The sequence below is a fragment of the Pan troglodytes genome, chromosome 17, assembly GCF_028858775.2.
Source record: "Pan troglodytes isolate AG18354 chromosome 17, NHGRI_mPanTro3-v2.0_pri, whole genome shotgun sequence".
Lineage (NCBI taxonomy): Eukaryota > Metazoa > Chordata > Mammalia > Primates > Hominidae > Pan > Pan troglodytes.
This window is the reverse complement of record NC_072415.2, coordinates 59,525,714-59,541,293: the sequence shown is the minus strand read 5'-3', so window position 1 is coordinate 59,541,293 and position 15,580 is coordinate 59,525,714. Positions and strand designations below refer to the sequence as shown.

At 44.8% G+C, this 15,580-nt stretch overlaps 1 protein-coding gene across 50 annotated transcripts in view; it reads left to right on the top strand.

Moving 5' to 3' along the window:
* Positions 1 to 7,763: 7,763 nt before the first annotated feature.
* Positions 7,764 to 15,580, top strand: part of DYM (dymeclin) — a 411,382-nt gene continuing 403,565 nt past the window's right edge. For 14 of the 50 annotated variants that reach the window (XM_063795651.1, XM_054672263.2, XM_054672247.2 and 11 more), the window contains exon 1: positions 7,927 to 8,255. The gene's annotated coding sequence lies outside the window, so the exon portion shown is untranslated. Of the gene's footprint in view, positions 8,554 to 15,580 lie in introns of all 50 variants that reach the window. The other 36 variants (XM_009433974.5, XM_024350839.3, XM_054672236.2 and 33 more) reach the window with 9 other exon arrangements.

Sequence of the window (15,580 nt, the reverse complement as noted above, 5' to 3'; positions counted from 1 at the left end):
CCCCCACCCTGGCCTCCCAAAGTGCTGGGATTATAGGTGTGAGCCAACATGCCTGGCCTGAGTTGTAAATCTTCCAGGCTCGTGCCACTGGCTTCTGGGAGACTATAAGATACGACCTAGTGTAAATGGAAATAATGTTTACCTATTTGGGTTCAAAGACACCAATAAATCTGTTCTTGGCCACCGAGGTCAGTTCTATTTCTTCAAATCTTGCCTAGAGTAGTGTTTGCACCTCATGTTATGGGTTGAATTGTGTCCCTCCAAAATTCATTTGTTCAAGTCCTAACCCCCAGTACCTCAGAATTTGATCTTTCAAAAGACAAAATTAGGATTGGGTGTGGTAGCTCATGCCTGTAATCCCAGCTACTCGGGAGGCTGAGGCATGAGAACTGATTGAACCTGGGAGGTGGAGGTTGCAGTAAGCCCAGATCGCACCACTGCACTCCAGCTTGGGCAACAGAGCGAGAAAAAAAAAAACAAAACAAAATTACAACAAATTTAAATATCTTAACTGCTTTTATTTACAATTCTAGAATCAAGCAACACCTCATCCTATAAAATAAAACGGGTGTTCCCAAGAGCTGAGCAGAGGAGTTTGGTCCAATGGAGAGAAAAAGGCTAAGGAAAGCGGAAACAGAAAACAAAAAGTGGATTCGTTGTTTCAGAGTTACTTTCTTGTTAAGGCTGAAGCAGAGGGGACTTCCTTATCATGCCGGCTAAAACTGGCTTCTTTGGGGATTTGGCTATTATCCCTCACTCTCTTCATTTCTCAGATGGTCAGATAAACAAATTAGTTTCGATTTGGTGACATGGAACCTTAGCATGAATGACTCCATTTTGGTTGGGCCTAGTGCAGGAGCTCAGTCCAAGCCAATGGCCGCCTATAAATTTTATTTAACAGGCTTTATTTGGAAATAGGTACATTGTAGATAGAATTAGGTTATAATGAAGTCACCAGGGTGGGCCCTAACCCAATATGACTGGCGTCCTTATATAAAGAGGAAATTTCTATGTAAACACACACACACACACACACACACACACACACACACACACACAGGAACATGTGAAGATGAAGGTGGATATAAGGGTGTTCTTCTACAAGCCAAGGAATGCCAACAATTGTCAGTAGACCAGCAGAAAGTAGGGGAGAGCATGAAACAGTTTCTTCCTCGCAGCCCTCAGAAGGAACCAACTCTGACAATGCCTTGATTTTGGACTTCTGGCCTCCAGGCCTATGAGACAATAAATGTCCGCTGTTTGTGGTACTTTGGTATGGCACCCTAGTAAACCAATATACCCAGGTATTACAGTCAGATATTACAGTCCAGGTTAGCTGGAAACACAAGCTAACTCTGAGGAAGCCAAGTGTGAGTCTTCCAACACTGGCAGTGTTGGCAAAAGGAGCTCTGGGACAGCCTTTTCCAGTGAGTGACAATGTGGGCTGTGCAGCTAGACTGCTGGTGTGTGAGCCTCCACTGGCTAGCTTTGCAATGTTGGGAATTGTATTTAACTTGTTGCGGCTGTACAATGGGGGACAATAAATAAGTACCTTGTCTTAGTCCTTTTGAGCTGCTATAACAAAATACCACAGACTGGGTAATTTACAAAGAGCAAAAATTGGCCGGGCACAGTGGCTCATGCCTGTAATCCCAGCATTTTGGGATGCCGAGGCAGGCGGTTCACGAGGTCAGGAGTTCCAGACCAGCCTGGCCAAAAAACTCCGCCTCAAAAAAAAAAAAAAAAAAAGCAGAAATTTATTTCACACAGTTATGGAAGCTGGGAAGTCCAAGATCAAGGCACCAGCATATTTGGTGTCTGGTGAGAGCCTTCTTGCTATGTCCTCAGATGGAGGAAGGGCAGAGGGGAAAAAAGGCCTAGGTAGTTCTCTCAGCCCCCTGCTTTTTTTTTTTTTTTTTTTAGAGGGAGTTTTTACTCTGGTTGCCCAGGCTGGAGTGTAATGGTGCAGTCTCAGCTCACTGCAACCTCCACCTCCCAGGTTCAAGTGATTCTCCTGCCTCAGCCTCCTAAGCAGCTGGGATTACGGGTATGCATCACCATGCCTGGCTAATTTTTTGTATTTAGTAGAGATGGGGTTTCACCATGTTGGTCAGGCTGGTCTCGAGCCCTCTTATAAGGCTAGTGATCCCACTTGTGAGGAGGGAGGAGCCCTCACTCCACTCAATCACCTCCCCAAAGACCTCACCTCTTTTTTTTTTTTTTGAGACAGAGTTTCACTCTTGTTGTCCAATCTGGAGTGCAATGGCACTATCTCAGCTCACAGCAATCTCTGTTTCCCGGGTTCAAGCGATTCTCCTGCCTCAGCCTCCTGAGTAGCTGGGACTACAGGCGCACGCCACCACGCCCAGCTAATTTTTGTATTTTTAGTAGAGACGGGGTTTCACCATGTTGGCCAGGATGGTCTCGGTCTCTTGACCTTGTGATCTGCCTGCCTCGGTCTCCCAAAGTGCTGGGATTACGGGCGTGAGCCACCGCGCCTAGCCCTGGTTTGGTTTTTTTTTTTAGAGACAGGGTCTCGCTCAGTTGCCCAGATTGGAGTGCAGTGGCATGATCATGGCTCACTGCAGCTGTGATCTCTTGGGCTCAAGCAATCCTCCTGCTCCAGACTCCCAAGTAGCTAGGAGTACAGGTGTGCACCATTATGCCCAGCTATTTTTTTGGTAGAGATGGGGGTCTCACTATGTTGCTTAGGCTGAGCTGGAACTCCTGACCTCAAGTGTTCCTCCCTTCTCAGCCTCCAAAACTATTGGAATTGCAGGCATGAGCCACTGCACCTAGCCCCCATGTTAACTATTATTAGTTTGTGACTTTTCCTAATTTGTCCCAGACAGGAAGGAGACAGTGACAGCTGCACTGTGCCCCCTCCCTAAGTTCCGCCATCAGAACTGCTCCTCTGACATCTTTTCTGATGGCCAGAAGGCCACCAGGACCCATAGTGATCAGGCTGTCTCAACCTCTTTCCCCAGGCTAGGCTAAGGGCTCAGGAAAAGGAAGAATGAATGGGGGCTCTGTAGAGTGCATCTAAGCTCTCCTGCATGCAGGAGGGACTGGAGAACGAACTGTGTAGCCTCTTACCTTATCAGGCAGGCAATACCCAGGAACGCTGGAGTCACTGCTTTTGGAGCATTCAAACTCTCTGCAGCACTTTCTGAGTCTTGCTGCTAACAGCTGGCCTTGCAAGGAATTCATTACCATAGCACCACAGGAGGCCTTAGAGGACGCCGGTTCAGGAGCTTGCTCAGTCATTTGTGCAGCTCACTGGCTGTGCATCTCTGTCGGAATTCTCTCATGTCCCTAGAACTCAAATCACTAACATTCCCTACGCTGTTGTAACTATATTTTACTACCTGTTCAGCCAGCCTCTGCTTGAACACATGCAGTGATTGGGATCTCATTTCTCTTCCACATAGACCATTTCACTACTAGTAAGCTTAATTTCACTGAACCACCTATGGTGAAGTGTTTCCTGAGTCATTAAATAACTTTCTACTGCACCCTTTCTCATAGGGTTGTTTGGAGACTTAAATAAGATAACAGTGCCTTGCTCACAGAAAACAACCTGTAATGTGAATTGACAATTATTGCTGCTGATATTGTTTTCAGAAAGTTCTTATATGGAGCTGAAATCTGCATTCTGTAACTTCGAAAACTTGGTCTTAATTTGGCTCATTGGCATAACAGAAAATAAGTCTAATCATGCCCCCCTGAGGATGGTTCTACTTATCACAAGTCTCCTCTTAGTCTAGTTCTTCATACTCAGTTCCTTCAGCCCTTCCACATGGGACGTAATTTCCAGATCTCTCACCATTCTGACTGCCCTTCCCAGGACAGGTTCTGTTTGACCTTCATCCCTCCTTGGAGGAGTGGCCAGGTGCTGGCAACTAAGACATGCGAGCTGTCCACCATCTGGATTATGCAGATGAACTAACATTGAAAATGACACGCTACATGCATTACTTAATTTCGTTCTCACGGCACCTTCATGAGGAGAAAACTGAGGCTCAGAGATGTTAAGTAGCTTTCCCCAAATCGTTTAGCTCAGAAATTGTGGAACCAGAATTCAACCCAGATCTGTCTGACTCCAAAGTCTGCTCTTCTTTCTTGGGGAAGTGGAAGCCTGACTGCTGTTCTTGGAACAGCCTCAAGACAATAATCTGGGGACTGTCTTGGTCCTGCTTGCAGAGGGTCCTTCTGTTACGTATGGGTCCTTTCTGGCCCTTTAGCTTCTACAAAGAAAGTCAGTCCCCCTCCAGCTCTAAAGACACATGAAGTCTGTTTGCAGTCCAGACCTTGCAAACTTGTAGTTATAGAAACCTCAGAGGCCTACCAGGGCTTGAAGGATATTTGGCTCCACTTTACATCTCCATTCTTCTTTTCCTCCTGTTTTTAATGTAACCTGTAATCCTAGCAATTTGGGAGGCTGAGGCAGGTGGATCACCTGAGGTCAGGAGTTCAAGATCAGCCTGGCCAACATGGTGAAACTCCGTCTCTACTAAAAATATAAAAATTAGCTGGGCTAATTTTTAATTAGTGTGGTGGCCCGCGCCTTTATTCCCAGCTACTCAGGAGGCTGAGGCAGGAGAATTGCTTGAACCTGGAAGGCGGAGATTGCAGTGAGCTGAGATTGTGCCATTGCACTCCAGCCTTGGCAACAAGAGTGAAACTCCGTCTCAAAAAAAAAAATAGTATTCTGTCCACCACGTGGAATAATGTAATATTTAGTAATAAGAACAGCTGCAAGGTGTAGAGAGTTACCGTATATCCATCACCCAGCTTTCCTTAACGTTAACATTTTATATAACCACAGCATCATTTTGTCAAAACTAGGTAATCAGCATTGGTACAATACTGTTAACTAAACTCTAAACTTCATTTAGGTTTCATCAGGCTTTCCACTATTGCCTTTTTCAATTCCAGGATGCAGTCCAGGATATCCTATTGGATTTAGTGGAAGGATTTCATACATTTTCTATTGCTGTTCCTGCACTAACTAGACACTGAAGTTGTCAAGTCAGCCAAAGTTATCATAATACTTTTTTTTTTTTTTTTTTTTTTTGAGATGCAGTCTCACTCTGTCACCCAGGCTGGAGTGCAGTGGGGCGATCTTGGCTCACTGCACCCTCTGCCTCCCAGGTTCAAGCAATTCTCCTGCCTCAGCCTCCTGAGTAGCTGGGACTGCAGGCCTGCACCACCACACCTGGCTAATTTTTTTTTTTTTTTTTTTGTATTTTTAGTAGAGACGGGGTTTCACCATGTTGGCCAGGCTGATCTTGAACTCCGGAACTCAGGTGATCCGCCCACCACGGCCTCCCAAAGTGCTGGGATTACAGGCGTGAGCCACCACACCCGGCCATCATACTTCTGCAGGCAGTTTTGAAAGTTGGTGTCCAAGGATAATAATTTGCACATTACATGTACAAAAAAGGTGCATAAGGACTGCTACTCTAACTCAACGCTTCCTACGTAGTAAAAAATATTCCTAATCTTATCTTCCGATTTATGACATTTGCCTAGCAACATTGTAACATTTGCCTAGGAACACAGGCAAGACTGTTTATTTCAAGTCATCCAAAAATGACCAAAGGGAGACGATGTAAAATTTCACTAATAGGATCCCCTTAAAATAAAATATTTTGCTTCTTGGGTCTATAAAGCCAGTTCTGAGGAGATGCTCACAACTGTTGCTGAGTCAGTCTGGGGAAAGTAGACTGTGTGCCAGGCAATATTAAAAAATATTTTGAGTTAGGTTTTCATGCCTGAGTCTCTTTTTTTATTTTTTATTTTTTTGAGACAGAGTCTGGCTCTGTCACCCAGGCTGGAGTGCAGGGGTATGATCTCGACTCGTGGCAACCTCCACCGTCTGGGTTCAAGTGATTCTCTTGCATCAGCCTCCTGAGTAGTTGGGGCTACAGGCGCATGCCACCACACCAGGCTAATTTTTGTATTTTTCGTAGAGACGGGGTTTCGCCATGATGGGCAGGCTGGTCTCAAACTGCTGACCTCAGGTGATCTGCCTGCTTCGGCCTCCCAAAGTGTTGGGATCACAGGCATGAGTCACCACGCCCAGCCCTGAGTCTCTTTTTGCTGTAATTTTAAAATAAAATTGTACATGTACTTCATATTCCTTGCAGAAAAATTAGAAAACATAGGGAAAAACTAATTTTAACCACACAGGATCTCATTACCCAAAGTTGCAATATTGTTAATATTATTTGTCTTTTTTCCAACAGCACATATACATAGGTATTATAAATATTATAGTAAACATTATATTACATGTTATATTAATATATCATTTAATATACTAATATAAATATTATATTAAGTGGCAAAACCACAATTAGTTTTGCACCAACCTAATATAATTCACTTATGAAAATTTGATACTATATATGTTTCCACTCAGTGTATCATGAAAATGTTTTCAAATAAATATGCATCCGTAGCATTCTTTACAATGACTGCATAGTAGTGTCTATGGCTTTTTAGTTAGGTAGTTTGGGTTTTTTTTTTTTTTTTTTTTGAGACAGTGTCTCGTTCTGTTGCCCAGGGTAGAGTGCAATGGTGAGATTATGGCTCACTGAAGCCTCAATCTCCCGGGCTCAAGCGATTTTCCCACGTCAGCCTCCCGAGTAGCCGGGACCGAGGGTGTGCCAACCACTCCCAGCTAATTTTTGTATTTTTTGTTGAGACAGTGTATCGCTATGTTGCTCAGGCTGGTCCTTCCGAACTCCTGGGCTCAAGTGATCCTCCCACCTTAGCCTCCCAAAGTATTGGGATTACAGGCCTGAGCCACAGGGCCCAGTCTACTTTGGGTTTTAATATGTTTTCCTGTCATAATTCTGCAAGCTCAGTGAATGTACTGGCAGTCTATGCTAGAAAAGAATATCTAATATTTGTATAGTACTTTACAGAGTACACTGGCACATATTGACTATATAATGGGAATAACGGTGCTATCTGTTCCATAGGGTCATTTTGCGAAATAATAGTGCATGGCAAATAGAAAATAATCCATAATGTGAATTGTTATTACTACAGTCATGTCAACATTTCCTGTAATGGCAGAATCATCATCATGTATATATTTTAGGTGAGGAAACTGGCTGAGAGAGGTAAAGTAATTGCTCAAAGACGTCAGTGTGGAAACCTCAGCTCATTTGACTTCAAATTCCATAGTTTTGGCACTATCTCATATTGCTACTCTTTCCCGTGGGACCTGTCCTTTCCGACAACTTTGCAGGCAGGGCTAGCCCTGCCAGCTGCCTCCATCAAAAATTATTTTGCTATTTCTCAATTCTCCAGAATCCCACACAATATTGCTTGACTTTGGGATGGTTATTCAGCTGCAATTAACAGAGGCCTTAATAAGGTTAAGCCGCCAGAACGAGCGGTGTAGCAATGAGCGAGGACTCTAGCACCTGGCAGGTGAGGTTGACTCTAGCACCCGGCAGGTGAGGTTTTTGCGCTTCTCTCTCTCTCTTTTTTTTTTTTTTTTTGAGAAGAGTCGAGCTCTGTCGCAAGGCTGGAGTGCAGTGGCCCGATCTCGACTCACTGCAATCTCCGCCTCTCGGGTTCAAACGATTCTCCTGCCTCAGACGCTACTTTTTGACTCACTGCAATCTCCGCCTCTCGGGTTCAAACGATTATCCTGTCTCAGACAGCTACTTTTTGTATTTTTAGTGGAGACGGGGTTTCACCATGCTGGCCAGGATGGTCTCGATCTCCTGACCTCGTGATCCGTCCACCTCGGCCTCCTAAAGTGCTGGGATTACAGGCGTGAGCCACCGCGCACGGCCGTTTTTGCGCTTCTCGATTTCGCCACGTGGCTTTGCGGTAGCCCAGGAGGTACTAGGAGGGCGGAGGCACGAATAACACCCAAAGGACTACAGTTTCCAGAAGCCCGCGCGCGCCGCGTGTCACGTGACCGCCTGGCTGGCGCGCGCGCCTGGGGGTCTGGTCCCTAGCCGCGTTCTCGGTCGCTTCCCTCTTCTCTCGCCGCCTCCTGGCCTCCGCACCGACGCGGCCCGGGCTGGAGCCGAGCCGGGGCCGAGCTGCAGGCCGAACCGGAGCCGGATCTGTACCCGCTGAGACGTGGAAACATGGAGGCCTGAGCCGGTGTGCGCCACCTGGGGCTGCGGCGGCGACAGCGACTTCTCCTGACCCCTCTGCCACCCGCCCATCCGTCCGCGGGTCCGTGGAGCTGGAGCAGATCCCCCAGCCGGCTGAGACAGGTGGGCTGTAGCGCCGCCCCCCTCAGCGCGGCCCGGCCCGAAAGCCTGGCTGTCCCCGGCCTCCTGTCAGAGGGGGTCAGGGGCCACCCTCCGCAACCCGGCCAGCGCCCCGGGGCGGCGGCGAAGGGACCCTCCCTTCCCTGCCCGCGGGCGCCTGGGCCACCCGGAGGGGCTGTGCTGACAGCCGACGGACCTCTGTCGGAGTCCGCTGTTGGGAGTTGGGGGATACCGAAGGCCAAGTCGGTGCTTCCGGAGATGGGGCGGTGTTGGTCTGACAAATGGGCGTGTGATGGGCAGGGTGAGCAATAGCTGTTGGGTTTTTCTTCTTTTTACATTCATAGTTTATCGAGGTATAATTAACATATCAGAAAATTAACCCTTTAAAAGTACAACTCAGTGGTTTTTAGTATATTCACAGGGTTGAGCAGCCATCACCACCGTTAACTCCAGAGCATTTTTTAATCACCCCCCCGCCCCAAAGAAGCTCGTACCCATTAGCAGTCACTCCTCCTTCTCTCCCCTACACTACTGATCTACTTTCAGTCGCCGTGGATTTGCCTGAGCAATTGTGTTTTGACTGAAAAGTGAAAGGGTGGGTGTTTGTGAACTGGGGGCAGTAGTGGGGTTTGAGGGTATTGGTGTGGTAAAGCTGATTGGATAAAGCTGTTCTCTACTGAACAGGGGTAGAGAAGTGATGGGATGATTGTAATCGGCCAGCAAAGCGGGTACCCAGGATAGACTGATTGGGGGCACAGATGGAGTGAGATCCTTGAAAGAGGAGAGGGGAAGTTGGAGAGAGGGGTGTGTAGAGCAAGGGTGATGTGCTGAAGGATGAAAACCTGGAGGGTGGAGGCCGTGGAGAGGAATGTAGCGTCCACCAGAGGAACTCAGGTGCTTAGGCTGATGAGTTGAGGGCTCAAGAGAAGAACGAGGTGGAAGGGAAGAGAATCTATAGGAATGGGTGAATGGTTGTTGCAGAGGATGAAATTTATGAATATATGGATTTCTGGAGTGATTATCCTGCTTTGAAGTTTTATTTTAGATAATCCTCTCAGCAACTTGGAGATAGACCGGACAAGTATGAATATTCCCATTCTGTAAATGAAGAACTAGTCTTTTAGAGGTTAGGTGTCTGCCTTAAGCTCATAAACTGAGTACACAGGGCAAAATGAGTTGGAATAATTGATGAAACTATCAGTCGCAAGTGGATTAAATGGCAGAGAACTGAGTTGGGGCAATGTTAATAGGAAGGAGATTCAGCTATTAAGAAGTCTGTGTTGCTACGACATATAGGTCAAGGAGTTTTTATGTTTTTGCACCTTTTAACCATAGAAAGGTTCACATAGTGAAATAATAAAGGGTACTCCCATGTACCCATTACCCAGCTTCAGCAGTTAACTCATGCCAATTTAATTTCATCTATGTCCCTATGCATTCCTATCCCCACTCACAATTATTTTAAAGCAAATCATAGACATTCAATTTCATCTTTAAATATTTCAATATATATCTGTAGAAGATTGAATTGCTTTTTTTTGTTGGTGGTGGTGGGAGGCAGAGTCTCGCTCTGTCGTTCAGGCTGGAGTACAGTGGCGTGATCCCGGCTCACGGCAACGTCTGCCTCCTGGGTTCAAGCAATTCTCCTGCCTCAGCCTCCTGAGTAGCTGGGATTACAGGCACGTGCTACCATGCCTGGCTAATTTTTTGTATTTTTAGTAGAGACGGGGGTCTCATCATGTTGCCCAGGCTGGTCACGAACTCCTGAGTTCAGGCATTTCACCCACCTCAGCCTCCGAAAGTGCTGGGATTACAGGGGTGAGCCACTGCACCTGGCCTGCTCTTTTTAATAGGCCCAGAATACCATTATCACACATAAAAATTAATAGTTTTTAATATCTAGAAAGATTTACTGTACTTTAAAAAAGTGTGGTAATCCATTTGATACAAAGAGGATAAACAGTGCAAACGCTTTTATGTTTGACTCTGAAAAATGTGGCATAATTATCTCCTGATTTTTCCATTAGATCCTGCCATCCTGATTGTTCCTTTTTTTTTTTTTATTAATATGGCTCATTTTTCTACAGAAAGTTTGAAGAATTGTCACTTTGGTAGGCTTTTTAATGAATGGAGGGCAGGAGAGAAATAGAAGTGAAATATGTTACAACATGTACAAATGGCTCTTTCTTATATTGCTCCAAATATTTGGGCAATTTGGTTATGCTTTTCTAGATAATTTCACATATTATTAGAAGTTGTTTAATGTTATGTATCAGTTTTCTATGATTGCTGTAACATGTTACCACAAATTTAGTGGCTTAAAACAATGCATTTATTATTTTATAGTTCTGTAGGTTAGAAGTCAAAGTGGGTCTCACTGGCTGTCAACAAGGCTGTGTTCTTCTCTGGAGGTTTCTAGGGGGCATCTATGCCTCTTCCAGCTTCTAGAGGCTGCCACTTTCCTTGGCTTGTGGCGTACCTCCTCTATCTTCAAAGCCACCAGTGTTGCATCTCTCTGATCATACTTCCATCCTCAAGTCTCTGACCACAAGTGGGAAAGGTTCTCTGCTTTTAAGGACCCATGTAATTAAATCAGGCCCACTTGGCTAATTCAGGATAAATCCCCCCTCGAGATTCTTAATTTAATCACGCCTGCAAAGTCTCTTTTCCCAGCAACATAATCAGAGCTTCCATGGATTAGTATGTGGACATCTTTGGAGGCTATTATTCTACCTACCACAGTGTGTTTTGGAATATTTTGCCGAGACTTAAGAAAGTAGGTGATTTCTTTTGCTGCTGTACATGCAACGAGAGGGCCGTCTTTTACTTAGGATTGTAGATAATGGGAATGGTTAGATCTAGAGAAGACTGTTCATTTTTCCTTTTAGTGAAATATGGGAAATACCTGTGACACTTGTAGTATAGGCTTTGGTAAAATGAGACCTTTAAAAATGATTTAAGTATAAAAGCAATACAGCTCCATGTAAATTTTTTATATTTCGTTTTGGTCTCTTTTTCATATTCATGTCTTAAAACATAGTATATATGTGTAATCAGAGGGCTAACCTGATACTTGACACAGGACACGCTGGGGGCAATGATGGTTCCCATGCCCAGGATGAGAAGGCAGGGACTCTCTGTCCAAGTGGGAGATAAAGGCACCCCCATTTCAGCAGCAAAAGAAGACTCCTAATGAAAGTGAGAGAACATCTTCAGGCAGAATGAACTACTGTGAGATTTGGACTTGAAGCAGCCTCTTCTCAGGTTCTTCTGTGACTCAGCTGGGAATGGTAGAGTGCTGTGGGCCTAGAAGAGCAGAGTGATAAGATGCCCATTGCTGCTTTTCCTTTCTTCGGACAGAGAGAGGACTAATCTTAAAGACTGAAAGGATTTCTGGGAGTCCTCCAGTTTGGTATCCCGTTTCCTAGTGGGTTTCACTTTCCTACTTAGCTGTCAAAGTCCTTACTGTCTCTAGGTGTGAAGGTTCTGGCTTTCTGGTGGTGGTGCACCATTTATCAGGAAATGTGATGGGACTTATTAAATATCTGCTCTTGCCTTTAAGCATTTTTTTTTCTAGTAAGGTTTTTAGCAGAGCTTTATGCTTTGAACTTTGCTTGTAAACAGTTTGTAAGTTATCCTCACATTACTTAATTCTAGACAAAATGAACTAGTGGGGCTGGGAACAACTTTACATATAGGTCTTATTTAGTAAAAGTTTTTGTTTTTTTCATTTCTTAAGGAAGTTTGGTTAGTGATTTTGGTATCTTCTCTGATTTTTATCACATTCTTTAAAAATGCAGGCAATGAAAGTGGCTGAAACTTTCCGATAAGGACATTGGAATAATTATTTTTAAAAAGCTTATCTTTTCTTTTATTGCTCAGTCTTTTGGGCATTTAAAACCTTTTGTCCATCATATGATCGATGACAAATTTCTTTGTTAGGTTGAGTCAGTCACTGAATCTTGACAATTATTCCTTCAAAATATGTCATGCAACCCTCCACCCAGAATACTTTGAAAACCCTACCTGTATCAGTTAGGCTTAGGTTTGGCTATGAATAACAGAGACCTGAAAAATAATAGCTTAAACATATGACTAGTTTGTTTCTTTTGTAAAAGAAGTCCAGAGGTGGACGATTAAAGGCTGGTTTGGCAGCTCTGCTGTCATCAGGAACCCAGCCTCCTTGTAGTTTCTTACACTGTTAACCCTAAAGTATGGCCCTTGATTTCTGGGTCCAAGATGGCTGCTGGAGTTCTAGCTAAAATTTCCATGTTCCTAACAGCAGGATGGAGGAAGGGATAAAGAAGTGACTGTCCACTCTTAGAGACTTAAATATATCTTAGTTGAACAGGAATATGCCTGGTCAAAAAAATGGAGTTCTGTTACTAAAAGGAAGAGAGGACTGGAGATTGGGTAGGGAATTAGCATTTTTTGCTTTTTTTTTTTTTTTGAGACAGTCTGACTCTGTTGCCTAGGCTGGAGTGCAGTGGTGGGATCTCGGCTCACTGTAACCTCTGCCTCCCAGGTTCAAGTGATTCTCCTGCCTCAGCCTCCTGAATAGCTGGGATTACAGGCATGCGCCACCATGCCCGGCTAATTTTTGTATTGTTTTTAGTAGAGTTTTCACCATTTTGCCCAGGCTGTCTCGAACTCCTGACCTCAGGTGATCCACCCACCTCGGCCTCCCAAAGTGCTGGGATTACAGACAGGAGCCACTGTGCCTGGCCTCTGCTCCTTTATAATTAATTTCTCTGAACCCAGACTAACCTACATACTTTTTGAAACTCTAGGTTTGAGTCCTAGTTCTATCATTTATTTGCTTTGGCATGTTACTCAACCTTTTTGAACTTCAGTTTTCTTATCTGTAAAATGGGACTAATATATACTTTATATGTTTGTTAGACAATTAAATGAAAATACCTCTATGTACCTAGCAATATATACACTATAACTATTAGTTGTTTTTCATTCTCTTCCTTTAGATTTCTCGACTTGGATATCTGAATGAGTGGTGTAAAAAGATGAGAATTGGAGATGGACAAGGAGAAGGATGTATATTCAGTTCAGTATTGAGCATGTGGAGTTTGAGGTGCCCTTGGGACATCAGATGGTGATAGATGTTAGGCAGTTAGATAAACGGGACTGACACTCAAAAGACAGTTCTGACTAGACATAGATATTTTGGATTGTCAGTGTATAGGGGTAGAATTCATCAATCTGGAAGTCTTAGGGAGGATGTATGCAGTTGTACGGTTACTATGTGTGGAGTAAGAAGGCATGCCCTTTAGTGAGTCTCTCTGTAAAGCGTCAAGCCTCAGCTTACTTTCTGGCCTTTTCTTTATTATTTTTATTTTTTTGTGGGTTAAGGAGTGGAAAGCCTAATAGAAGAAAGGAGAGAGGAGAGCAGCTCCTTGAGAAAGAGAGAGAGAGGGGTCCAAAAAAGGAGGAGGCCATGGACCGCAGCAGATTTTTTTTTTTTTTTTTTTTTTTGAGACAGAGTCTTGCTCTATCACCCAGGCTGGAGTGCAGTGGCGCGATCTCGGCTCACTGCAAACTCTGCCTCCTGGGTCTACGCCATTCTCCTGCCTCAGCCTCCTGAGTAGCTGGGACTACAGGCGCCGGCCACAACGCCTGGCTAATTTTTTTTTTTTGGTATTTTTAGTAGAGACGGGGTTTCACTGTGTTAGCCAGGATGGTCTCGATCTCCTGACCTCGTGATCCACCGGCCTCGGCCTCCCAAAGTGTTGGGATTACAGGCCTGAGCCACCGCGCCCGGCCTGCAGCAGATTTTTATATGGAGAAGGCAGTGTCTGATTTACATAGGGCTCACAGATTGGTTCGATCATGCATGACGTCTACAGAGTGTGTGGGGAAGGCTGGTTGCCTCAACCTAATCTTATGCAAATGGGCTTTCCAGTTGATTGGCGCCATCCTGTCTGCTCCTTTACAGTACATGTGGCTGGCAGAGAAGGGAAGATGGAGCCGCCATTTTGAAAATGTCTAGTCCTTAGTTTCTGCAGGCATTATCGTGTGCAAGCTCCCAGCTTGCAGGCTGCTCTTTGTTAGAAAATGATTTGGGGCTGCTTTTCATTAAAAAGAACAGCCTTACTGAGGACTCCCATGCCCTTGCTATCTGCCTAAGTAATTCCTTGTTAACTCCTATATCATCATTCCCTGCTCTGCAGTGGCAACCCTAACTGCTATTAGGGGGTGTTGGGTGATGACTCTTTCTGGCTACTTCCTGCTGAAAAGGGGCATCATGTGGGGATCAGCAGCTAGGGCTCCTCCTGGGGTCAATCTAAGGGTCCTTGGAAGAAAGGCATGTCCGTGTGTGGTTCTGTCTGCAGCATCATTTGGAGTTTGATTCTGTTGCTATTCTGATGGGTTGTAACACTGGTTTGCCTCCACCAGATGTTGTTGAAATGTTAATATAAAAGTAACATTCCTTTTAGGATAAGTGGCATTGGATTTGGGTGGCTGGAGTAACTTTAGTGTTAACCTTGGCTAGATCTTTCCTGCAGTTATCAATCCCTTCATGACTTCCACAGAAATCTCTTTCCTTTATAACCTTCTTTGCATAGCCAGGGTGTGACATATTACCAAACCCAATAAGAAGTTCTAGCAAACTCGGTGATAGTAAAACTTTCATGCTTCCTTTTTGTTGGTAATTATCCCTGCTATCAGGATAATAATTAAGCAAATTCTACAACAATGAAAACTCTCTTTCCAGTATTTCAGTTAGAAGGTGCTATTGTGTCCAGAATTGGTGGGTTCTTGGTCTCATTGACTTCAAGAATGAAGCCACGGACCCTCACGGTGAGTGTTACAGTTCTTAAAGGCGGCGTATGTGGAGTTTGTTTCTTCTGATGTTCGGATGTGTTCGGAGTTTCTTCCTTCTGGTGGGTTCGTGCTCTCGCTGGCTTCAGGAGTGAAGCTGCAGACCTTCGCAGTGAGTGTTACAGCTCATAAAGGCATTGTGGACCCAAAGAGTGAGCAGCAGCAAGATTTATTGCAAAGAGCAAAAGAACAAAGCTCCCGCAGTGTGGAAGGGGACCTGAGCCGGTTGCCACTGCTGTTTGGGGCAGCCTGCTTTTATTCCCTTATCTGGCCCCACCCACATCCTGCTGATTGGTCCATTTTACAGGGTGCTGATTGGTGCGTGTACAATCCCTGAGCTAGACATAAAAGTTCTCCAAGTCCCCCCTAGATTAGCTAGATACAGAGTACTGATTGGTGTATTTACAAACCCTGAGCTAGATACAGAGTGCTGATTGGTGCATTTACAAACCTTGAGCTAGACACAGGGTGTGGATTGGTGCATTTACAAA